Source organism: Carassius auratus, linkage group LG30F, assembly GCF_003368295.1.
Source record: "Carassius auratus strain Wakin linkage group LG30F, ASM336829v1, whole genome shotgun sequence".
NCBI classification, from domain to species: domain Eukaryota; kingdom Metazoa; phylum Chordata; class Actinopteri; order Cypriniformes; family Cyprinidae; genus Carassius; species Carassius auratus.
In genome coordinates this window covers 3,753,170-3,779,474 of record NC_039294.1, presented here as the reverse complement: position 1 = coordinate 3,779,474, position 26,305 = coordinate 3,753,170, and the positions used below count along the sequence as shown (strand labels likewise).

Here is a 26,305-nt window from a genome sequence, read left to right as displayed (position 1 = left end):
GATCCTACACGATTAAATTCCGCATCAAAAAAAAAAAAAAAAAAAAAAAAAAAAAAAAACGCCAAGACTCGGGATGTTGGTTTTTCTCAAATCTGACCCAATCCTGACATACGTACACATTCACACACATAACACGATGGAATGCCATTAAAAAAGTCTTATAATAAAACTAATATTATCACTAATCAAATAATAGGTACGCGCGCTCTCTCTCTCTCTTTCTCTCTCCTCAAAGCTTTTGATGTGCTTCAGTCCCTCCCCTTTCTGTCTGCCATCACCCTCCTCTACAATCCAGTAAAGTGATGCTCGGCGCCTCCTACTCGTTTCTCTCCGTGTTTCTCAGCAGCAGTCGGACTCTTCATCTCTCCATCCGGAGCTGCACTGCTGTCGGATATTTCCTCCTCAGCTCTGCTTTTACACTCGACCGTTTCTCAGATGCTGCTCAGCGAATCGAACCGCCGGATTTCTCCCTCTTGAGTATGAGAGGGACCGATGACCCATACGCACAGCAGAAGCAGAGCCAGCAGCATGAGCCGCACCGCCGGACCCAGAGCAGAACTTTAAATCAGAGCGGAGCGTCACATTCCCGACACACGGGAGAAGCAGTTTCAGGTGAGTCATTAAGGAGCTTTTATTGAGCTGGACGCTGAGTGTGTGAGCGATGGCGCTCAGGGTGCTTGTGAAACTGGATGTTGTAGGGATTTTTACATGCAGCATTTCACGGAGCTTGTGCGCGGCCAGTACATGATGGATCCTGAGGGGATGAGAGGGTCTTCTGTATGGTTTTGAACCGGACTGGGTCTGATCTGCAGATGCTTGACAATTTGAGTAAACCACGCGCGCGTGTGTGTTCTGTTTTCAGTCCGCGCATCGCTCATTTTTGTAAGTTTGGATGCGGATTCATCGAGATTTGGGTTGTGTGTGTGTATGCGTGTGGGGTTTGTGCTGTTTTTATATATCTGCTGAGTCAACTCACAGCCTAAATGCCCATTAGTGCACAAAGCATAAATGAAGTCTCATCACTATTAAATAATGACACCATATGTCTTCAGAGAGGCTGAATGAATCATTCCGCTTTGCAGTCAGAACTCAGCAACTGCACATTCAGGACAAACATGATAGCAAAAATACAGTTTTTCTCCCCTTTGTATGTTTCCTACTGCATCTGCAAAGTCAATAAACATGCACACTGCAGTAGAAAGCATATCAATCTCAATCCTCATGCAAAAGGATATGAAGTGTTCACACTCGCATTAATCTCGGATGTGTGGTGGCGAGGAGCTCGTTTTGCTGGAGAAAAGAGGCCAAATCTTCACAGCGCAGCCACAAACGGCGTGTTGAGGGCACGGAGAGGCTCAAAGCTGGAGGTGAACTTGTGTGAATGTGTTTCTGACGCTTAACTGTTGGGGGAGCTCTCGCACTTTCGCGCTTGATGTCAAATTTGACTTTGAAGCTTTTGGTAATTGAGTGATTATGATGGACACAAAGGCGCAGACGAGAGCCCTAAAGAGTTTTTCCGGGATGCATCCCATTACTGGTGCAGTGAATCAAACCTGGTCGATATGCACTTTTCATCTGCTCATATTATGCAAAATTATGACATCCGTCAATTGTAATTTTCAGTCCACAGCATGCTTTTAGTGGCCACGTTTAGACTGTAGAAAGTGTTTTTTTCTTCTTTCTTTTTCTTCCCCTAAAATAACCAGTTTGCATTATCTGAGCAATGCAATTGTATTCACTCACTCATGCAATGAATTCACGCTAACCTATCTAATTGTATGTCTAATTGCACAAACAACCATCACTTGTTACCGGTTGTTAATGTTAGCAGAAGCTCCGGGAGACTCAGTGTCACTCACCCAGTGCAAACCGGCCCAGGTGCGCGTCGCAGCCTGACGTTCGCCGCACCTGTCGCTCTGTAGCTCTCCTGATCATCATTCACCAAGGCAAATAAAAGACGGTCTGCATTCAGAGCCTCTCTCAGTCCGTCTCAGACCACAGAACTGGACTAAGGCAGGCCAATGCAAGAATATCAATGACGAGGCTGCTTTGGCAGAGGGAATAATGAGCACTGTCTCATGCTGGCAGGAGTCGCACTGGCTGCCATGTGAAAGGTTGCAGCTGGGGGTCTTGGCGTCCTGGTTCTCAGGAAGAATCATGTGCTACTGAACGCCTGCTTGTTTATTGTGCTGGTCTGTAGTGTCATAAAGATGACAAGGCTGAGATGCATCTAACAAATTCAACTGCTGTCTAGTATTTATGTTTATATTTAAAATCCTGGAATGAGACATAAATGTTGGAAATTAAGATTTTATTATTCGTAACAAACTTAAGGGCTTGTTGTCAAAAAACACTTTTTACATCAGTGAATATTTATTTCTGAAATCAGTGCATGTCAGTGTACATACCTTGGATTTTCTTTTTTTTTTTTTTCACTGGATGTTCTTATCTAAAATATATATATATCATTAAGAATAATTAAAATTTCACAAAAATGTAACATTGAGATAATGTTACAAATGTAACAGTATGACTCCCAGGAAGTGGGATGCTACGATGCTTTGGAATGCTGGCTATTATTTTGTATCTATGAAATTTTTAAAAGCTAAGGTGATGATGAGATTTAAATGCTGATGTTTACATTTTCGCATTCATACCAAATATCGACTTATTATCCAATCAATGGTTAACCGTTACTGGGGTTTTAGGATAATATAGAAGATATATACATAGATAGTTGTATAGAATAATCTTATCAATCAAAAAATCAAGTATAATCAATGTGAATATAGCCTTCTATGTATCACATCATTCTACTATTGTAATCATGTGTATTTACCTGCGTGTATAGATGTCTGTATGAGAATGGGGCAGACATATGGAGAAGCCGCGGCCCTGTTTTGACATTAGACAAAATATAATGGAAAATTAAGTCCTCGACACAGCCAAAAAAAGGTCAACTTTAAAAAAAAAATATGTATGAAATTTATTGAACAAGCCTAGAGGAAAAACTTAATAACAGAGGATCCAGAGAAAGTTTCTGGAGATTCTCTGCAGAGTCTCTCGACTACATTATCTCTGATAATAAAATCTATTTTCTGGCATCAAAACTCCAAGACTTTAAAAGTGATTCTTCATAGAAATGCCAGGAGCCACTACATCTCTCACACTTTTTTATTTATTCAGAATAAATTCAGTTGCTCATAGATATCTAATAGATCACACAAATTAAATATCATATAAGAATTTCAGATTGCACTGAAATTACACTTATTGTCCAGGAAAAACAAATTTTACATACTTTGACTCTGATCGTGGGGCATGTTGTCATACCATATGACCAGCTGTTACAATGGGAACCTGGCATTAAGGTATAATTCACCAAAAAAAAAAAAAACTGTATCATCATTTACAAGATTATTAAAGAACATTGGGAACCGAATGGATCTTGTGCACGTTGACTTTTTTCTCTAAACATCTTTGATTATGTTCCACAGAAAAAGAAAGTGAGAGGTTTGGAACGACACAAAAATTAGCATTTTTGTTTGAATTATTCCTTTAATAAGACTATTTTAAATCAAAATAATCATTTATGGAACACAAAACATGACTAAATACTAAATATAACACTGCAAGATGATTATAAGATGTGAATATGTACATTAGCTTTGTCGTTATTACCCAAAGTCATCTTCTTTTATTGCCAAGAGATGTCCTGACTTCTGCCTAGCGCGGCACATGTCATTACAGCATCACAGAGGCGAGAACGTCCCTGGTGTTCTGATTAATTCAAGACCTTAAGCAGATAATACCAGCACTTCTCTCTCCGGGATATGGTAATTGCGAAGCATGCAAAAAGTCGTTCTCTGGGTTTCAGTGATTTGAGAAATCTCAGAACACCTTGTGTTAACAGAAATTAGCTAGCTGCTAAAATTAGCCCGCTGATAATAACCCTTCTATGCTAATATGAAATCGGCATGAGGAAATGAATATCGGTGGATCAATTGATCCAGCTTGCAGAATTCATCTCAGCCTCGTAGCGTTAATATAGACACCCAAATCAAACATTTATGGGTCAAATATTACTGAGAGATTCTCCAGTGACGTGAACCGGTGTCATTATCAGTCGTCTTGGCAGGATTTGCACATCTTTGTAGAGGGACTCCACTGTATGTTTCATCATTGAAGTTTTGAATGGTTATTGCTGTACTGGAGTTACAGTACTTAAGCCTTTAATGTCATATGATAGAAGCTCAGCATAAATGCATGTAAAATTGATTGACTTAATCTGTACTGTAGAGTTCTATTCAGAAATCCAGTGCACTGCCTTACTGTCTAATGGCTTCATAGGGAACTAAAGATGCTCTACATAGAGAGCAACGATGTGAGCTGCACAAACACATTTCATTTGGTGGCTATCTTGGGAGCGCAGTCAGTAATGCGAGTAAAACTCCCATTTAAGTAAGTAAAAAAACAAACATAGTCGTTTTTTTATTATTATTATTATTCTTTTTTTACTTTTCAACTTTTTAACTTTTTTATTATCTTTAGTGTTTTTGCATTGGTGTTGTTAGTTTGAATCTGTGTTGGGCTATGAACATCACTTATGTTTGAGCAGTGCTGGTAAATGTATTAATTTGAACAAAAACAATCATTTATTTATAGCATTAACATAATTTGCATTACTGTTTTATTCTGTTCAGAGTGATTTCCATGCAACTGTCAGATTTTAAAGTCAATTTTTCATACCTTAAATAGGTCCTGGTTATAATTTTACATCAAGTTGTTTTGCATTCATGTTTTAGTTATGTTTGCTTTTACAATTCTAGTGACTTTTCAGTTAACAACAATTCTTATATTTAGTTTTATAGTTTTTTTTTTTAAACCTTGCGTCTCCATTTTTATATATGAAATTATGTCCCTCATTATTTCTTAGACAGCACGAGTGCATTTTCACTGATGTTGCACTGGCTGATTATATTCGCTGTAAAATGTTCCTGTGGCATTGTGAAGAATAATTTGATCTAAAATGTATCCGTTTATATTTCAGCCGGCTGTGAGAACTTAAACTAGATTGTTCTGGGCATAGGGAGTTTTTGATTAGGCTATTAAGTATATTAGCTGTTATGAAAGTGCCCAATCTCACTGTGGCACATCCTCTGTCTTCTGTTTCATATCATTTAATAATGTCTCTAAAATAGGTCTATCAGTAATATGTGTGCCGTTCTTTGAAGAGGTGATCTGATTTGTGCAATTATGAGTCAAATGATACTATAGACTAAAATATAGACTATAGACTGAAAACTAGAGGCCAGTGTTATGAAAAGAAAGTGAGGACAAAGCTGCTGTTAAAGGTGCAGTAGGAGATCATGAAAAAATGTTAACTTTAGCCTGATAGAAATGAATGTGAACATCCCACCATACCTGAAAATATGCATGCAGATCAGACAATCAGAGACAACATTACTACAAAAACAGTTTGCGTGTCATTATTGTTCCGTCTAAAATAGTGTACGTGAACGCGCTGATGATGTATCCTGTCTGTGTGAACCGGTGCAGAGATATGCAAATACACAAGTTGACAGGAAGGTAGGAAAGTCAACCAAAACGCTTGGAAAGAGGATCATGTGACAATGAAGACTGGAGAAAATGTTGTTTGATCACATGTATTCACATAGAAAACAGATATTTTAAATTGTTTTAATATTTCATAATTTTTAATGTATTTTGATCAAATAAATTGAGCAGAAGAAACTTTTTTTTTTTTTTTACATTAAAAAATCTTTTAGAACCAAAAGTTTTGAATGGTTGTGCAAATACATTATGGAAGATGACACTGAGATGTCAAAAAAGAAGTTGAAAACCAAATTGATTTGAATTAAATTAAAGAAAGTTGGATAATAATGCGACAACACTATAATTTTAAATGAACTATTCATTATTTCAGTATGTATGCTATACTGATCCAGGTTTTGGCTTCTTGTGGAACTCTTTTCGTTGCCAGCTCAAATATCAACCAAATAGCTGGGTACATCATATCTGAAATGTAATTTGTCAGTTTTTTTTTTTTTTGAACTACTGTATAAAATTATCTTGTTCTAATGAATATTAGCAAAGACCAAACCCATATTTGTATTATTGTGATACTTGTAAGTGCATGTGGCATTTCAACATTTTAGACTCATATAAGTGCATAAGTGACACCAGGTTTTTTTCAGTGTAACTCAGTGTGAGCTTAAGTTATTATTAAAAAGAAAATGAGAGATGAGAAATGTTTGTTTGGAGCATTTGACTGTGCAGATTGAGGCAAAGAGTTTGTAAAGAGACATTTGTTAAAGGATGCATTGAATCTGACAGCATCTACAGTACATCGCCAAGCATGAGTAAACAATTTGGTAACACTTTAATGAATAATATGGATATTCATGATTCAGGTTGTAATGCATTATGTGAATTTTCTTTACTAACTGTAATTTAAAATGCATTACAATATTTGCTTTTATGCATTATACTTTCTGAAGGTGCAAAAATGAAAAGATGAGTATTATAATGTATTATAACTGTCGTTATGCTTATTCATCAAATCATAAGGTGCATTATTTAGAGCATTCAAAATACTATTATAATTCATAAAGTCTTCAAGAAATGTGGTATCAAAAATGTCATAATGCTTCATCTGTAAAAGATTGTCTTATATAGATTATATTTCAAAACACTTACTCGCATGGAAAAAATTGGAGTGTTGATACTTTTTCTCATGCAATGACATTAGCCAAACAGTGCTGATTACTTACAAGCGTTAAATGAGTAATTTCTTAAAAAACAAATCATTTGAGATAGAGTGTCAGAATGAGGGTTGAAAATAACCATTTGTGCAGCTATATGACTGTTTAATAACATTACAAGCAATCCTCAAGGAAGATATTAAAAAAGAATCCAAGTCAAGACCCCTTTAAATGCTGATTACATGGTTCTGAGAAGGGAAGCGATTGGCCCTTTATGGCCGACTGGCAGCCCCGCGACTGTTTTTGCCTGATCTTCATAAATTATTAAAATCCATGGTCATTTGCGGTGATTAACCTCCTTAATTCATACAATTATGTAATGAAAGGGCTGAATGAAAGGCTGTGCCGTGGCCCCCGACTGCTTAGGCAGTGGGGGAAACACTCGTGACAGAGAAAACCTCGGTGCTCGAGCTCAACTGAGGCCCACCAGCTGCTTCAACCTCGTCGCTGCCAACAGAGACCACTGGGATTATTAATAAACAATGGCAACCTGTAGGGGGAGAAGAGGTAGATGTTGTTTGCCAGCTGGCTTGACTTCACCTCAGCGTCAGTGCATTTCCCCAACTGGAGTGGCGAACGGCTGCAAGTGAGCTGGAAAACGAAAGGGCATGAGGAGACATCGCACACATGTGTTTTCACTATAGTAGTTTAAGCCTTCCCTCCATCTTTGACAAGATGAAGTTCCTCATCCTTGTGTCTCATCTAAAGATTTAGAATAAGTGAACGATACAGCTTTCTGGAGAAAGAGTGAGATTTGATCACCCGTGCTAAAATTATATATGCAAATGATATATGGTATAGGCAAAATAGGCAGGGACTGGATATTGGTTGCACACATGATCTAATAACCAGTTTAGACATGAGAATAGATAATAAAAATGGAAATGATTATATGATTTTTTTGTTTATATTAATTTATTTTTGTTGAGAAGGACATCTTTATATGTAATTTCATAATCACTTCTATTGTCTTGTTCAAACTTGTTTGCCATGCATTTAAATTATGTGTAATTACACAGTTGTAATGATTTCACAGTTTAGTACATTTCAAATATATTAACTTTAAATGTAGGCCTAATATTGAATAACTCACTACAGTTACAATTCTAATCAATCACTTTACTTCAGCTTTAGTATGTTAGTCGACACCTCAAAATAAGTGTACTTAAACACACCTACACATACAAGTTTTTGTCTTAAATTGCCTTATTGCATTCTTTCCATTTTGGAAACAATGTGAAATAACTGTCGGTTGTCAAATACTCAGGTGACTAGGACTCAAAAGTTTAACTCAATACCACTTGGATAACAAGCAAATCAGAAATCTCTACATCTAAATGGTAATCGTTTCCTCTCTGCTCTATTATTTCTCTGCCGAGCCAGTTGGAGACGGTTTAATGTACCAGTGAGAACAGTCGTGACTCAGCATAATAAAGCAGCGTCAAGTATCCTCTCTACAAAAAGTCCCAGATCAGCTTGCGACCTACAATTACTCTTTGACTGACAGCACCTTCGACCGAGATTTACATTTTGCTTTAAAGCGAGCAAGACTTATAATTGAGTCTTAAGAGTAGCTGTTCCTAGATCAGAGGTCACTGAGAGGCGAACTGTTATCAGAAACCACTCAAGACAGGAGAACAGATAAAAGCAATAAAGGACTCATTGAGGGTTTTTTTTTTTTTTTTTGGCCTGCACCTGTGCCAGCGGTCCTCCCGTTTCCTTCAATTTCTTTATAGAGAGATGCTTCTGAGATACTCACCCATAAGAAGGAACAATGCCAGATAATCTTTGCCACAGTTGGTCTGTATTAAATTTATTAGTTCACTCAAAAATGACAATTCTGTCACCATTTAATTTTCTCTGTGAAAGACAAAAGGGGATATTTAGCAGAGTGTCCGAGCTTCTGTTATCCATAAAACAAAAGTACGTATTCCAACATAGGCTCCTTGGAAATATGCTCCTCTTCCAAATTCTTTTGCAAAACAAAACAAACAATAAAGACTTATTTTATAGCGGTTTCTTGCACAATGCTATGTTATGAGTTCAAAACTCTTTTCCATAGTCCATGACTTGTAAACTAATACAGTTTAAGGTTTGCATCAGCTCTATATGTATGACTTTTCTGATGTAGTAAACTTGCTCTGTAGTGCACCCGGTACAGCAATGCAGTTGTGATGTGAAGTGTTTAGGTACGAGCCACGTGAAACAAGAATCAAGATAAAAGAGATCAAAGACATGTTGAAGAAAAAAAAAAAAAAAAAAAAAAAAAAAAAAAAATATATATATATATATATATATATATATATATATATATATATATATATATATATATATATATAATATTTCGCATTTGCTTTTGTTAACACTCTTGGTTAAATTTATTGTTTGGTTTTCTATAGGCGGTACATTATTTTCAAACACACTTTTAGAGCCACTAACCAGACATTTCATTTCTGAACTGCTGTGTTACATATAACAACCAAGGTAATAAAACATTGCCAGTTCATCTGTTTCAAATAAAACTGAACACTATTTTAGTCCCACTCACTGGACGTTTCACTTTTAAAGTGTCACAAAATGTGCAAAAAGCAACATAATATATGGTCAACACCATTGCAGTGCAAAAATCTCTGATTGGCTATTTAAAAATTTGAAAATTGTTTTAATTTTCTTTTCCATGGCAAACGGGTGTCAGAAACGGGAAGTTCAACACACTGTCAGATTCAATGCATCCTATAACAAATGTCTCTTTGCAATTTGCAACTATTTTACATTTGGAAAACTGGTGGCTAATTCATATGCATTTGTACAGTTCCATGCATATGTTATTCTTTTTTTAATCATATTTCTGTACAAATTCATACAAAATTACCAGCTCCGCACATAATTTCTCATGAGTTCAGGATTAAAAGTTGCATAGCACTGCTTTGACCATACCTACTGTTAGAGATTGACTTTGCATATTCATTCAGCCTAGTTGATGGAATAGAAGCTAACATGCATTCTAAAAAACTGAATAATTTGCATTATAAGTTATCAATAATTGGAAATACCGTGCATGGTCATTTCTGCAACATACCATATTACAGAATACTGCCATGTCTTATAACATACTGATTACTGATTATACTGACATACTGGAATTATGATTTACTGACCCTGAAATGGAAAACAGAAGCGTAGAGTTTGTAATTGACGCAATGCACATTAGGTGATCTATTCTTTGACATGCCTGCAAGACATATTTTGAAATAATAAAGGGTCACAAAAATGGACGGTTTTGAAGAGTTTCCTCATATAATATATTGCCTTGGCCTTGGGCTAGTTAATATTCTCTCTTCATCTGGCCTTTGGATGAGCCCTCGATATCGCTCCATTGTAGTTCTGCCGCTTTTAAGCTGTTCATAGACAAGCTTCAAAGTGGAGGAGGCCGAAGCTTCAGAGAATGTTGTTAGTCTGTTTTTCTAAACTAAAGTGCAATATCAGCTCGGAAAGAGAGAACAGAGGCAGAGAGAGAAGTAAAAAGCTTTCGATTAGATCCGCTGGGACCAAAGCGGTGACGTGAGAGCCCAGCTGAGCTGCGAATGCAGCAGTGTGCTTGATTTCCCCATAATTACCCAGAGTATTTTTGCCCTCTGTTTCTGCCCCTGCTTCTGTCGAATGGAGCAGCTATTCTTTAATCTTGTCACTTCTCACGACTATGGAAGTGGGCTTTGGAAGTAGCTATTAGAGGAAGGAAATTGCACAGGGCTCTCCCTTTGGCCCTTCCGGATGGTTTGAGAAATGAAGAAAGAGAGGGTCATGGGAGAGGAGTGCTGGACTAAAAGCGTGGAGAGACTCTGACGGTGCAGAACGCCCCGAGTGGTGCTATACGCTGCCATCATCCGAATGCGTATTTGGAGAAAAGTAGAGACAACATGGTGAGAGGAAGGAGTGAACCGCACAGACAAAACAGCCTTTTCTGCATGATTTTTTGTTTTTAATCTGAACATCCTTAAAACATGATGCTTCTACTTTAGAAATCCAACTTTGCAAGATAAAAAGACTTGTTAGAGAATATTTTTTCCCTTTCCCTTCTGGCAATTTCTATTGATTTATTTAATGTTATATATTACATTTCATAAGACTTATGCTTAAAAAATGCAATCCATATACTTCTCAAATGCATTTATCTTCGATTTACTGGAACAGAATGCAAAATACTGGTTACTGGCCTTAATAAAAATGTCAAAATACATTTATTTATGTATTAAGCAGTGGCTATAGAGTCTACATCAATTTCATTCATTCATTCATTCATTCATTCACTCATATATATATATATATATATATATATATATATATATATATATATATATATATATTGCATTGAATGTAGAGTGTACCTCAAAACATGAGGGCTTTTATATTAGGCAAAAGTGTGAGGGATAGTTTATGAGATAATATGGGACTTATACTGTAGACATATAAGCTCACTTGACACTTTATAAATGTTGTTGAGCCAAAGTCACTGTGCCAAGTCTTCAGTGCTTTACAAGCTGAGTATTAACTAGTGAGCCAACAGCAGCTTTATAGAGACACTGTGCTAGCTTTATTATGGTCATCTTAAAGGCAACATGAAGCGGGATGTTGCAGCTGACTTTACTACCATATTGTGATGTAATTCAGAATTAAAAACACAGATTATGGCTTGATTTAATTCATTTGGTTGCTTATTGTATTGTAAAAAGCAAGTGCCTCATATACTGAAATGGAGGCAGTATATTAATATACACACAGACACAAACACATAGATACATGAATATGAATAGTTCACAACATTACCAGAAACAAGATAAATGCAATGCTGCCATATTGGCAATGCTGCCATATTGTTGATATGCTTTATATATATATATATATATATATATATATATATATATATATATATATATATATATATATATATATATATATATATATATATATATAATTTTTTTTTTTTTTTTTTTTTTTTTTTTGCGCAGTGAATGTAGAGTACATGTCAAAATACATTATTATTATGTTATATACTATAAATCAGTAGAACAGAATTAATATTTAAACTTGTGACAGATAGTTGTAAACATTCATTGTGGAAGTAGTTGAGGTAGTGAAGGAGTTTTGACAAAATGAGAACGGGACATTTGTCATGACAATTCTGCAGTGGTCCTAAAACAGGCTTCATTCATTCTTTAGGCAAAATGTAATTTTTGCTTTGATTTTGGAGAGAAATCTCATTCCTTTGAGATTCAACAAAGAACGCAGTTATCAACAAATTACTTGAGTTTGCCATTAAAATGAGCAAAACATTCCCTTTCATCATCTCTAATACTGAATTATGAAGTCATTACAAAGTTTTAATTCAATTTATATTTTTAAAACTGGGTTAGTGTACTTGCTTTAGGGTTGGAAGTGTGAATTGGGTGGCTTTGGTGGTGACAGTGTGTCTGGGCAAGAGGTTTGAGCTGTTTGTGCTTTGGCCCACTGTTGGCAAACAGCAGTGTTTGGTTCACATACTTCACATGATCTGACATTCAAGACAGGCGTGTTTCTGTGCCGTGTTTGACAAGCACAAGCCTGCTGATTCAGCTGCACACACACACACACACACACACAGTTTACTTAGCTTTTTAAATAGGGACATTCCATAGGTGTAAAGGATTTTATACTGTACAAACTGTATATTCTATTTCCTGACACCAACCCTAGACCTAACCCTACCACTTACAGGAGACTTTCTAAAGTCTTTTACAACAACAACAATAATAATAATAATAATAATAATAATAATAATAATAATAATAATATAAACATATATATATATATATATATATATATATATATATATATATATATATATATATTTGTCCTTATTTTTATACCAGTTTTACAAATGAGCACGTCCACAAGGGGCATTTTTTTTTTTCAGGTTAAGCTCACTTTTTACAGATTTGTCCCCAAAATATGGTTAAGTAGGTATGCACAGACACACACACACACACACACACACACACGACCACATACCTAAACGAAACCTGTTATTCAGCTTGAATTGTCAACCTTACATATTTTTATTTTATTTTATTAGTTATTTATTTATTTTACATGCAAAGTGCACAAGAACACTGAATACTTTAACTGTAAATTGCCTGAAAATGCAAATGTTGTGCAAATCTGGATATGGCCTTTTAGTGCAAACAGTTTAATTCTGAGACGCTTAGCATTATGTCAGAAACTCGTTACTGCCTTTGGCCTCAAATTGGATAATCTGTGCCTTTTCTGATTAGTAATATTTAAGATTTCAGCTTTTAGTTTCACACCAGAAGTGTGTTAATTTAAGTAAAGCTGTTGGATAGCAACCCATGGGGTTTAGGGATCAATGCATGAGAATTTTTTTATATCTACTAAATACTTACATATTAAATGTGGCTCTCGTTGCATTTGCATTGAGTTTACAATATCCTCTCCTGCTGGGCTTTAATAATGCAGTGCTTTTCCCTTTCAGTATCTATAAAACATCATGGGTAAACCTCCAGGCATTAAATGTGTCCTGAGATGAGCGGCATTACTGATATCTTGTCAGTAGTCATGAGGACTGACTGCAATATATCTTTAAATTAATGTGTGTCTTTGATTCTCTCTTCAGGGCTTTATGAAGTTGATTAGGCTCCGGGGAGTGTGTGGAGACTCAGCGTTCAACGGTGCAGGGGTCATGCGCCTCTATTTTAGGATGTAATGGAGCGAAACTTTAAAGTATGTCAATGTGAGTGGTGCGCTTTGAATCCATCTATTTTGAATCAATGCTAGAAAAATCAAAGCTGCAATAATAGCAGCTCTCAGCTATACCAAATGTAGATTAGGTGTTGATGTAAAGATTTATATAATGTCATATTTTATGCAATAATAATGAATCATTACTCCAGTCTTCAGTGTCACATGGTCCTTCAGAAATAATTCTAATATGCTGATTTGCTGCTCAGTAAACATTTCTGGTTATTATAAAAAAAAAAAAAAAAAAAAAAAAAAAAAAACTTTTTCAAGATTTTATTGATCAATAAAAAAAGAAATATAAGAATATATATATATATATATATATATATATATATATATATATATATATATATATATATATATATATATATATATATATATATATATATATATATTAGATTATATATTATAATATATTAGAAATATAAATCTTTTGTTACTTCAAATGTGTTCTTGATCAATCAATCAATCAGTCAATCAATCAATCAATCAATACCGACCCAAAATGTTATTGATTATTTAATACATACATTCATATCATTTATGAATACAATTTTTAAGGTATCCCTATTATGGTGTAATTATACAATCAAGTACTGAGTAATATTAATTAACACTATCTTATCTATATTTAAGTAAACATAATTTAATTTATAACTAAGTATGTGTGTCGGGGGTTAATATATATATATATATATATATATATATATATATATATATATATATATATATATATATATATATATATATAATTTTTTTTTTTTATGTGTCATATTTGTGTGTGTGTAGTTTTCACCTTCATTCATTCATTCATTCATTCATTCATTCATTCATTCATTCATTTATGTATGTTTTTATTTAAAAACTTGTTAACCCTTGCATTCCTGTCCGGCCTACAGAACTAGGTTCAGGAATCCGAGCAAAAAGTCTTAGAAATGATGACATAAATTTAGTAGTGTGTCTAAAGGGTTGACTAGACACGCATTTGATTTTTGAACCAGAGAACAGATATTTACATGACCCTTTACATCTTCCTTGTAATTGACTTAAACCTCCTGTGAAATGATCTAGATTGGATGCCGCTCACATGCTGCATACATTACACATGGCCACATGACACCTGATATGGAAGATGCAGGTTTGATATATTTACAGTTGAGCAATCAGCACGTGTGATCTAGTAGTGTAAGAGTGGGCCGGTGGAGCATGAAATACTTGCTTCATTTGGTAAATCTGCTTCTTCTGCCGAGTCTAGCGGAGTCAACCTTTATCACTCTGCTATTGACCTTGTCAAAGCTGAGAGGACTCTTGGCGTTTCTGTTCCTTTTATTGGCGGTTAGTGTTTACATCTGCCATGAAGTCAAACTGAGCTGTCTTCATAATCATATTTGTCCTTATTTGAAGAAGAGATGATTATTATTACCCTGGGAGCTCTTGACACCAGGGTAATTGCTGCGCTGAACTGCTTCCAGCACTCGGAAACGCTTCCAGATGCTCCGGAAGAGTGAAAAACTGCAGGAATTACTGTAAGGACTTTAATTATGATGAACCTGAACAAACAACATAATCAATAACTGATAAATCCAATTAACTTATAGCTACTGGAGACCCGCAAAGTGACAGAATATTATGTTGCAATGTTTAAGATTCAAAGTTCAGATCTATTGACAGCATTTATGGTAAAAAGGTTAACTATCAGGGAAAACAATTCTGAAATGGCTACAGCTGAAGTCTATGGGCAAGAGTTTAAGTTTAATGATGTTAAAGCACTTGAATTAAAACTCATTCAACATTTGAACTTTAAAGTTCCTAAATTGCCTTTAAGTTCTAGAAGAGTGAATTTGGGTTATTCATCGTTGATGTAGTTCATGTGGGTGAATTTCAATCCATCTAAACAATCCTTTTCAGCTTTCCTTGAATATTTCTTGTAAATGACATGTATTACATGGTTATAACATGGTCATGAACGTTGACAGACTGGATATTGACGGTAAATGTGTTGTTCTTAGTTACAATCAATTATATAAATCACAAATGAGTATATATATATATATATATATATATATATATATATATATATATATATATATATATATATAACACTAGTTAAAATCAATTGTACTCATACAGTATTTTGATTATTGAATTACAAATTTTTGTCCTCAGGTGTGACTGTCCAGGGTTTATTCTTAAAAAAATTTTAAGCACATAAAGAATAAGTAAAAATGTGTTCAAATGTTGTCAATAAAGTGTGTTCTTTAGGAAATTAAGGTGTGCATTTTTTTTTTAAAGTACATATTAGTGTTGACTAATTACATAATTCAATAATGCATACTAATTAGTGCACATAATTGCATCAGATGGCATTATTTTGCTTTAATGTTTTTCTAAATGTTAATATTTTGTTGCACTGTAACACATTGGGAACCAATTCTTCCATGTTCTTTTATTTAATAATAATAATAAAAATTGGAATAATAATAATAAAAGAATTATAAATGCTGTTCATTACAAACTTATTCTATCTGAGGGACTATTCTTAAAAATGTACTGTTCAAACCACTTGGTCATTTAAAATGAACTAGTGTAGTGATGATTTTTTCTTTACGGTCCTACTTTATATAAGGTGTCTTTAGCTACTATGTACTTAAGTCAAATATAATGAATTGTTTGGTACAGTGTATTTATTGTGCTCATATTGAATTATACAGTCTTGTTCAAAATAATAGTAGTACAATGTGACTAACCAGAATAATCAAGGTTTTTAGTATATTTTTTATTGCTACGTGGCAAACAAGTTACCAGTAGGTTCAGTAGATTCTCAGAAAACAAATGAGACCCAGCATTCATGATATGCACGCTCTTAAGGCTGTGCAATTGGGCAATTAGTTGAATTAGTTGAAAGGTGTGTGTTCAAAAAAATAGCAGTGTGGCATTCAATCACTGAGGTCATCAATTTTGTGAAGAAACAGGTGTGAATCAGGTGGCCCCTATTTAAGGATGAAGCCAACACTTGTTGAACATGCATTTGAAAGCTGAGGAAAATGGGTCGTTCAAGACATTGTTCAGAAGAACAGCGTACTTTGATTAAAACGTTGATTAGAGAGGGGAAAACCTATAAAGAGGTGCAAAAAATGATAGGCTGTTCAGCTAAAATGATCTCCAATGCCTTAAAATGGAGAGCAAAACCAGAGAGACGTGGAAGAAAACGGAAGACAACCATCAAAATGGATAGAAGAATAACCAGAATGGCAAAGGCTCAGCCAATGATCACCTCCAGGATGATCAAAGACAGTCTGGAGTTACCTGTAAGTACTGTGACAGTTAGAAGACGTCTATGTGAAGCTAATCTATTTTCAAGAATCCCCCGCAAAGTCCCTCTGTTAAAAAAAAGGCATGTGCAGAAGAGGTTACAATTTGCCAAAGAACACATCAACTGGCCTAAAGAGAAATGGAGGAACATTTTGTGGACTGATGAGAGTAAAATTGTTCTTTTTGGGTCCAAGGGCCACAGGCAGTTTGTGAGACGACCCCCAAACTCTGAATTCAAGCCACAGTACACAGTGAAGACACTGAAGCATGGAGGTGCAAGCATCATGATATGGGCATGTTTCTCCTACTATGGTGTTGGGCCTATTTATCGCATACCAGGGATCATGGGTCAGTTTGCATATGTTAAAATACTTGAAGAGGTCATGTTGCCCTATGCTGAAGAGGACATGCCCTTGAAATGGTTGTTTCAACAAGACAATGACCCAAAACACACTAGTAAACGGGCAAAGTCTTGGTTCCAAACCAACAAAATTAATGTTATGGAGTGGCCAGCCCAATCTCCAGACCTTAATCCAATTGAGAACTTGTGGGGTGATATCAAAAATGCTGTTTCTGAAGCAAAACCAAGAAATGTGAATGAATTGTGGAATGTTGTTAAAGAATCATGGAGTGGAATAACAGCTGAGAGGTGCCACAAGTTGGTTGACTCCATGCCACACAGATGTCAAGCAGTTTAAAAAAACTGTGGTCATACAACTAAATATTAGTTTAGTGATTCACAGGATTGCTAAATCCCAGAAAAAAAAAATGTTTGTACAAAATAGTTTTGAGTTTGTACAGTCAAAGGTAGACACTGCTATTTTTTTGAACACACCCCTTTCAACTAATTGCCCAATTGCACAGCCTTAAGAGCGTGCATATCATGAATGCTGGGTCTTGTTTGTTTTCTGACAATCTACTGAACCTACTGGTAACTTGTTTGCCACGTAGCAATACAAAATATACTAAAAACCTTGATTATTCTGGTTAGTCACATTGTACTGCTATTATTTTGAACAATACTGTATATCACATTTGCTGCTATTGAGGCTGGAAATGGGTATTATAGGTTTAGGTACAGGTTTGGTGGAATGGTGCGGTTTTGCATTAAGGAGTAGAGATGGAGTCAACGGTGAAATGAAAGGGTTGTAACTAAAGAAATTACTTACAGAAAAAAAAAAAATGCATGTACACAGTTAGTGCATTATATTAAATGACTCATTCAAATGCAAGCACGTGGCAGTTAAAAATACTTAATATAAAGTGGGTCCCACCTTGGTTAATAAATTAGAAACAAACAGCTGTCATGCTAGACTCATCAAGATGTCAGGAACACATTAAATCTTACAGATTAAGGCTGACTGTAGTCTTCAAAATGAGCTGTTAATGCTTATATAACTCCAACATATGCTTTTTTATTTTTTTTTTTCATTTTCATGCAGATTTGGAAGTGCAAGCTAAATTAAATCAAACCACTGGCTTACTTCATGTATATTCATGAAATCTGCCAGCTCGTAAGTGTGGCATATTTCACCTAAAGGTGTAGATCTACGGTGAGCGGCCTGAGCTTATGCTACCATCTGCCTGGTGTCCCAGAGGAGCTCTGATTTATGGAGCGCGCCGTTTCGCTTTCATCCGCTCGTTTCCCTCAAAATCATGCTTAAATAAGAACAATGGGTCGACTGAGCGTGTATTAAAGGTCCGGTTTAAGCGGGAGGGATTGAGCCACATGGCAGGCCGTCTGAGCTTGGGAGGGAAGCGAAATGAAGGATAAACAGCATGCCATGTGGAAATTAGGTCAGAATATTCGGGCTGAAAATAAAGTAGCAGCCGGATCGAAGCTCCTCTTCATGATGCACCAGAGGCCCCGTCCCGAGAGAGATCTACATCTGTTCACTGCCCGCCACTAATAACAAACACGCTTACAGACGGTGGAAGCTTCGGTCGTGGAAGGTCGAGGCCGTGCGGCGTCGCTTCGAAGAAAGTCAGCGAGTAAAAAGTGCTGGCCAAACATTTTCTCCAGTCGTATTTTTAGGCCATCATCGTGATACACGGCAGAGCAGGACGGTCTACGAAACAAATGTCAGCTTGTGAAATTCCAGCGTATTACATGGCGAGTGGAGATGACAGCGCTGCTCTTTCTGGCTTGAAAGCGGAGTTTTATAGGGCAGGAGTAAACGACTCATCCATCTCAGACTCTGATAAGCAGGGCAATTTCCAGCCAATATTTGCAGTGATAAACTATGCCCTGCTGGTTCAATTTATGACACGGTTACACTAACTAGTCCAGCAGGGATAACGTGACCCTGCAGACAGTAGTGCAAGGCATAATGTGCCATCGCAGGAGATTCTAAACTAATTTGATTTGAAATTGCACTGTTAAATAGTCTTTTTCTTCTTTTTTTTTGTATCCTGGGTTCCTGTTTAAAGGTTACAAGGTGAAGTACTGCAATTTCTGTGACACCCAAATAAATCGAGATCAAGCCTGTGCAAAACTGGTCTGAGGACTGTTTGTGTTTGCTCTTTGACTGCATTACTGTAATGCTACTATGTGGTTGCTAAGGTGTTCTGGATGATTTAGTGAATTGCAATGGATTGCTAGGGTGTTGTGAGTGGTTGCTTCCTGTTTGCAGTAAAAATAGTCTGCTTCAGTCACTCACTCATGTCTGTAGCACAAACAGTCCCGTGTGAGAAAGTAGTAGCTACACTTTATTATTTGAAGTACAATTATTTCAGAAATAATCCAATTTAAAAGAATATACTTACGTGTAAACTGAATGTAATGTTTTCAGACACTTTATTTAATGTCAGTCGCATTTAAATAATAATAATAATTCCTTACATTTATGTATCCCTTTTCTTTGCACTCATAGCGCTTTGCATAGAAAGGTTTATCTCCTCAACCACCACCAGTGTACAGCATCCCCCTGGATGATGCGACGACAGCCATATTGTGTCAGAACGCCAACCACACACCAGCTTATTGGTGGAGAGGAGAAAGAGTGATGAAAGGAGTCAGTGTATGGGGATTGTTAAGAGGCCATGATGGTCAAAGGCCAAAGGGCAGATTTGTATGAAAAGGTATTGCAGTTGAAGTTAATATTAAATGCAGTTAGTTGAATTTTATAGTGCATTCTGCCCCACTTAAGCAGGACTTAAATACATCTTCATATCTAATTTAATAATGACTTCTATTAATGTACCGACAAGCATTTATGATAAATTAAAATATAATTTAATGTCATTAAGTTGGCTTGAGAAAGCTATTTAAACTTGTTATTATTCTTCTTACTTAAAACATTGACTATAAGTCCTCCTACAGCTTTAACTCTACAAACTCAAAACTTAGCCCAGTGCTTGGTTGCATAAAGCACCTTAAGTTTTTCCCTTAAGTGTGAGACTTAAGGCATGATTTCCCCTTTGCTTAAGGAAATGACTTAATACCACGACTTAGGTGCCCTTGAGCAAGGCATCGAACCCCCAACTGCTCCCCGGGCGCCGCAGCATAAATGGCTGCCCACTGCTCCGGGTGTGTGTTCACAGTGTGTGTGTGTGTTCACTGCTCTGTGTGTGTGCACTTCGGATACTAGTGTGGATACATAAATATTTAAATGCAAAGATACTAGATAGTCTATGCATTAAGTTTTATTCATATCTAAAATGGTGTGAACATTATATTTATAAACTCTCATGCAGTGTGATCAGTGTGTATCTATCTGTCTATCTCTGAAAGACTGTATTGTCTTCAAAACATACAAACTTTAAGCTTTTAAAACTTTAAAATTCAAACTATTTCAGACTGAAAGGAATCAAACTTAAAACGTTTTTAAAGTTCTTAAGGTGTGTAATGCTGACAGCTTGTTTTTAATAGTGGAATTCTCTAAACTCTCGATCACTTTTTTAAAAGACGTGCTTTTACGAGCCTGTCCAACAACAACAACAACAACAAAAACTACCACATAGATCATTTGTGCAAGCACCTTGTTACGACCTATATTTACCTTTTAAAGTTTAGCGCCCTCTAGCGGGCATAAAAATAATGACAGTATCGCATTGCGTCTGTCGTCACGTATAACGTCATTACCAATCAAAACGCACGTTTATTTAAATGGAATGTGTGGGCTTTTTACACCGATCTCACAGTATTTCCTTCTTATTTTACTAGGTGGCTTATTTGTTCGAATGACCACACCTAACCCCACCCCTAAACCTAACCCTCACAGAAATCATGCTAAATTATGATTTATTGAGCATATACATTTTCATGCACGTCCGTTCCCTGGGATCAAACCCATGATAGCATGATTACATATCAAGGTATAACGCAATAATCTACTAACTGAGCTATACGAAATGCAAATCAGAGTGCAAATAAAAGAGTACAAAACATTAATATGAAAACGACCTTTTGCCGATAGGGGCGCAATTGTAGTATATGCTCTGATGGGTCGTATTTCAGGGATTTGGACAAACGACCTATACAAGCGTATTGGTTGGAGGACAGGTTGGCTTTTACATGCACAACAACACCAGTGTCAATATTTATGTTTAATATAAGCCGACCTCATGTCCAAACATGTCAGATGTTCATGCTGATTTTAACCTCGACATCTCCACATCTCTCATCCAGTCAGAGGATCTGCAAGCGTCTTCTGGCATTCACACGTGAATGGCCTCATCAGAGCTGCGTTATTTCTGTCCTCGGTAATCTCATGATGTTGTTCTGAGTCCGTCGGGTGAGGATCACACATGACGCTCAGCAGGTTAGTGTGTTCCTTGCTGCAGCCTTTCAGCACACATCACGTCTCACAAACGCACTGCAGAAAAACCCACCACTCTTCTGGATCAACACTGAACAACATGGAAAATAACACAACAAATCTATCCATCTATCTATCTATCTATCTAATGTACAGTATGTATATGTATGTATGTATGTGCGTGAACACACACACACACACACATATATTCAGGATTTTTAATAACTGATAAGCCTTATTAATAATTGAAGTTCTAAAGCAGTCTAGTTCAACCTAGAACAGTCTGACTCTACACAAATTCTGTTTGTGATGTGACAGTCGTGGGTTTGAGTCAGAGTTGTGAGGTTTTTGGTCAAACTGAAGGAAGCTCATGTAATGTTGGTCACGTGTCCTTTGATGCGGTAAACAGCCTGTGCGATGCGTTTTGAGAAGCGCGTGTTTCTCCTCCACTGGGCGAGTGGGTGGAATTTTAAGTGCCTCGTCCCAGTATGAGCTTACAAATGACCGCGGGAGTCGAGCGATTAGCATATCTGTTTAAACATGCTGACAAGAGAGACACATGGTGTTCACCATCGGGAAGGATGGAGAAAATCCTTGTCCTTCTTCCATCAGCCATTTGTTTCCATGAAACTTCCATTTTCTTGATGAAAACCGAGAGGAAAACAAAGCAATTGCAGAAACGCAGGTTCAGCCATCCATAAAACACAGCATCATTTACTGTCACATTTAGCCGGAACGCTTTCACATAACCAGCCCTTTGACTGACACCACAGTCTGCTCCACTCCATCGCCGGTTCATAGTGCGTTCAAGACATGCTGGAATGTTTACTGAATTCTCTATCTATCTATCTATCTATCTATCTATCTATCTATCTATCTATCTATCTATCTATCTATCTACATACAGTACTGTTGCATTTCTAATATATATATATATATATATATATATATATATATATATATATATATATATATATATTATCTTTACATTGTTTTATAAAGACATATTTCTATTCTGAATTTTTTACTTTTTTTCTGTGTTTTATTTATTTTATATATTTATTTATTTGTTTGTTTTTCTTATATTAAGCATTTCACTGCAAGTAATATATGTTTTCTTGCAGACTGGGGGCACATCTGTAAGTCAGGTTCTTGTAAGTCAGGGTTTAAAGAAATTAATGTGTGTTCAAATTGTAAATATGATCTTTCCGACATGACTTGGAATGTTATTAACCTCTTAGTGACCTGTAAAGAGACAGATGTTTTTTTTTTTTTTTTTAATAAACAAAATTACAATAAATAAATATAAATAAGAATAAACTTATCACTGCAAAAATATTAATTATTCACACTTCATAATGCAGCTAATGTCTAACATAAACAACAAAATATATAATATATATTTTAATGTTAAAAATATATTAGTACATATAGAAAAATATTATTTTTATGTCTGAGTTGTGCAATACATATAAATATGATGTACAAAAGTGAATCATAATACATTTATAATTGAACAATACGCTGTAAAATATTGTAACCAAATGCTGTAAAATTTGATATTGTACCATATTTTAAATCTATGATTTTTGCCTCAATAAACTTCTAATTTGCTTCTTATTAATAGTTAGTGAGGTAGTTGTTAAGTTTAGGTATGAGGTAAGATTAAGGGATATTAAATATGGTCATGCAGAATAAGGCATTGATATGTGCTTTATGAGCAGATCTACTAATTAACAGCTAATATGCTAGTAATATGCATGCTAATAAGCAGCTAGTTTATAGTGAGAACTTGTGCCTAAACTAAAGTGTTACCAAAAGTTTTTTTTCCACTGTTAGTTTAAGTAACTTTATAATTCAGTTAATATCTAACAAAGGTGGGTTTATCTGAAATTGTTGACACCACAGTAATAATAAAACTAATAATAATTCAATAATAATCAATTAATCACAAGCCTTAAAACAAATAACTTATGAAAATCTGAAGGGTGATTACAATTGAATTATCTTTGGTTTAATTGAATTTGTAACAAGCCTAGCATGGCTAATTTATCTGGAACAATCTCCCCAACACCTTGACCAGCCAAGCTGTCGGTCTGAGCGAGTTAATTACTTGGCTTTAAGACAGAAGCCGTCCCGTTTAGAAGCACCGGGCCAAATGACCCGTCCACGGCATTGGTTCCACTCACAGGCACTTCCGTCTCTCCATTGATCGCACTGGTCCCCTCCCCTCACCGATCGGGGTCCCATAATTCAGTGGCCAGGTAAATTGGAACAATAAGTCAGACCATTAGTGAATTAGTTTGTTTTGAAAATCGTGCATTGATCTGGGCTCCGCTGATTGGGTTGAGGCAGGCGTGGGCATTTAATTATCCTGCGGAGAATGCTGAGCTCAGACTCCTGAAGGTCAGGCTTCTGCGAGAGCCGCGTGAATGCACTGTGAGGGCTGTTTGCATGCATGCTTCCATTCGTTCGGTGGCCGACAGCTGTAATTGGCAACGCATTTGTGTGGCCGTCTGCAGAGGTGTCCACAGCCTGGAGAGCTTTCATAATTGTGAAGCCTCGTAATCTTAACGCGACAAATTGCACTTCACTCGCTTTACCCTCCCCTGATTAGCTCTCCCCTCCAGAGCAGCATGTGACATGAATACAAAATGTAATATAAAATCATATAAAACAAGAGCGCGGTCAGAGTCCTGCTGGTCGCCCGGTGGCTCCTCGAGGGATTGACTTTCAGTGGCAGATCGCCCACCGTCTGGCAGCGCTGCCGTGCAACAAAATCATTTTCTAGTCTAATGTTTGTTCAGATATGCCAGAGAATCACGATTTCAGTCTTCATAATGGTGAATTCTGGATTCAAAATGTTTGCTGAACTTTTCTACAAATTATACGTACAAACATACTACATAGTTGCCACATGCAACTTTATCAATGTGATAGCAGCACATGCATAATTCCACTAATGTCTAGCATTTACAAGAAAATGTACAGTATATTTATGTTAAGTGTATATTATGCTAATAGTTTATACTTTAATTTTGCAAGAAATATAGGCTTAATATACATGTCTAATAATGAATAATATTATATTAATAAATTAACAATAACTACATGTGGTAAAAATAAAAGAAAAAATGCTTTATAATTTTCACATTTTGAAACCTAATTATGTTTTTTTAATACTCCATTGTTATTTTATGTAATGAATGCAATATAAAATAGAAACATGATATACACTCATTAAATTAATAATAACCACATGCTGTAAAATAATATATTTCTTCATATTTTTATGTTACGAAACCTGTTTTTTAATTGAAATTCAGTCCATAGTTTATGTAAATTCACAATGCAACTAACTTATCTAAAATATGCAACAAAATATATACAATCAATTATTTAATGTTTATTTTTTATGTTAAAATATATTTGTAGCCTCCCAGTGGAAATTGGTATTTTAATATAAACATTAATATACAGTATGTTGTACTGTTCATAATACCTGTTCATAATGTGTTTTTTTTTTTTACAGTATGAATGTGTATAGTCCATATCTTGCACTGTGCAGTATATATTATGTGATCAGAAATAATAATCAATAATCAAATAATAATCACATTTGTGTTATTTTAGTTGTCAATCGATAAAAAAATAAAATAACAGTTAGTTACTAATCACACTTTTTTTCTGAAATTAATCACAATTAATCCAACCTAACATTAAAGTTAAAATATACTTGTATATTGCAATAATTTCACATTAAATTTTCAAACTGATGTACAAACAACATACAGTATTTTTTAAATATTTGTCAAATGCCGTTTTCTTTTTTTTATGACTGAAGGCCAGTATCACCGATACCAATACTGATATCCCTATGAAATTGAACCCCCCCCCCCATTCTTTAACAATTGACTATAGCCATTCAACATTACAGTATAATTGAGAGCTATCAACATTTATCAGACTAAAAAAAATTAAAATAATTAAATCTAAAACAATCTTCACATAAAGCCATTATAATAAATGTCATATTTACCTGTGCCCTTCAGCAGAAATATAGTAAGATGTTATCATACACTAAATTCTAAATTAAATATAGATGAATCCTTAAAGCTATAAAAGTAATTGATTTCCACCTATTATTTTTCTTTTTTCTCTTTGTTTGATTAACAGACATCAGAGCAGACATTAGGTTGTTTGTTTTGGCTGTTTTTTTCTTTAAGAGCTGCTGCTGCTGAACATGATGTGGATCTGGCACACACTGTATTTTCTCTCAGCTCTCTTTACCTTTTTTGACCCACTTCAGGTCTTAATTAAAGTCACTACTAATGAACTGATGAGATGAATCGGGTGTGTTTAGATGAGGAAGTTTTGAAAACCATTTCAGAGACGTTTCAGAGCCATTTTAGAGCATGTACTTTATTTTGCTTTGATATGAAATGAAACAGGCTACAGCCCGCCTTTGTGCGTGCAATTTAAAGCCCAGTCCACACGGATGTGGGTATTTTCAAAACCACAGCTTTTTCTATGCGGTTTGGCCATTCGTTCACACGCATCTGCAGCACCAGTTTACTGAAACTGAACATTTTTGAAAACTCCTGCTAATGTGAAGATAAAAAAAAAAAAAAAAAAAAAAAAAAAAAAACACTCCAG

The 26,305-nt window shown here is 35.5% G+C and overlaps 1 protein-coding gene across 1 annotated transcript in view; it reads left to right on the top strand.

Annotated features, from left to right (window-relative positions):
- Nucleotides 1–272: 272 nt before the first annotated feature.
- brinp1 (bone morphogenetic protein/retinoic acid inducible neural-specific 1) overlaps nucleotides 273–26,305 on the top strand; it is a 173,408-nt gene continuing 147,375 nt past the window's right edge. Inside the window, exon 1 of the mRNA XM_026240636.1 lies at nucleotides 273–612. The gene's annotated coding sequence lies outside the window, so the exon portion shown is untranslated. The remainder of the gene's footprint in view (nucleotides 613–26,305) is intronic.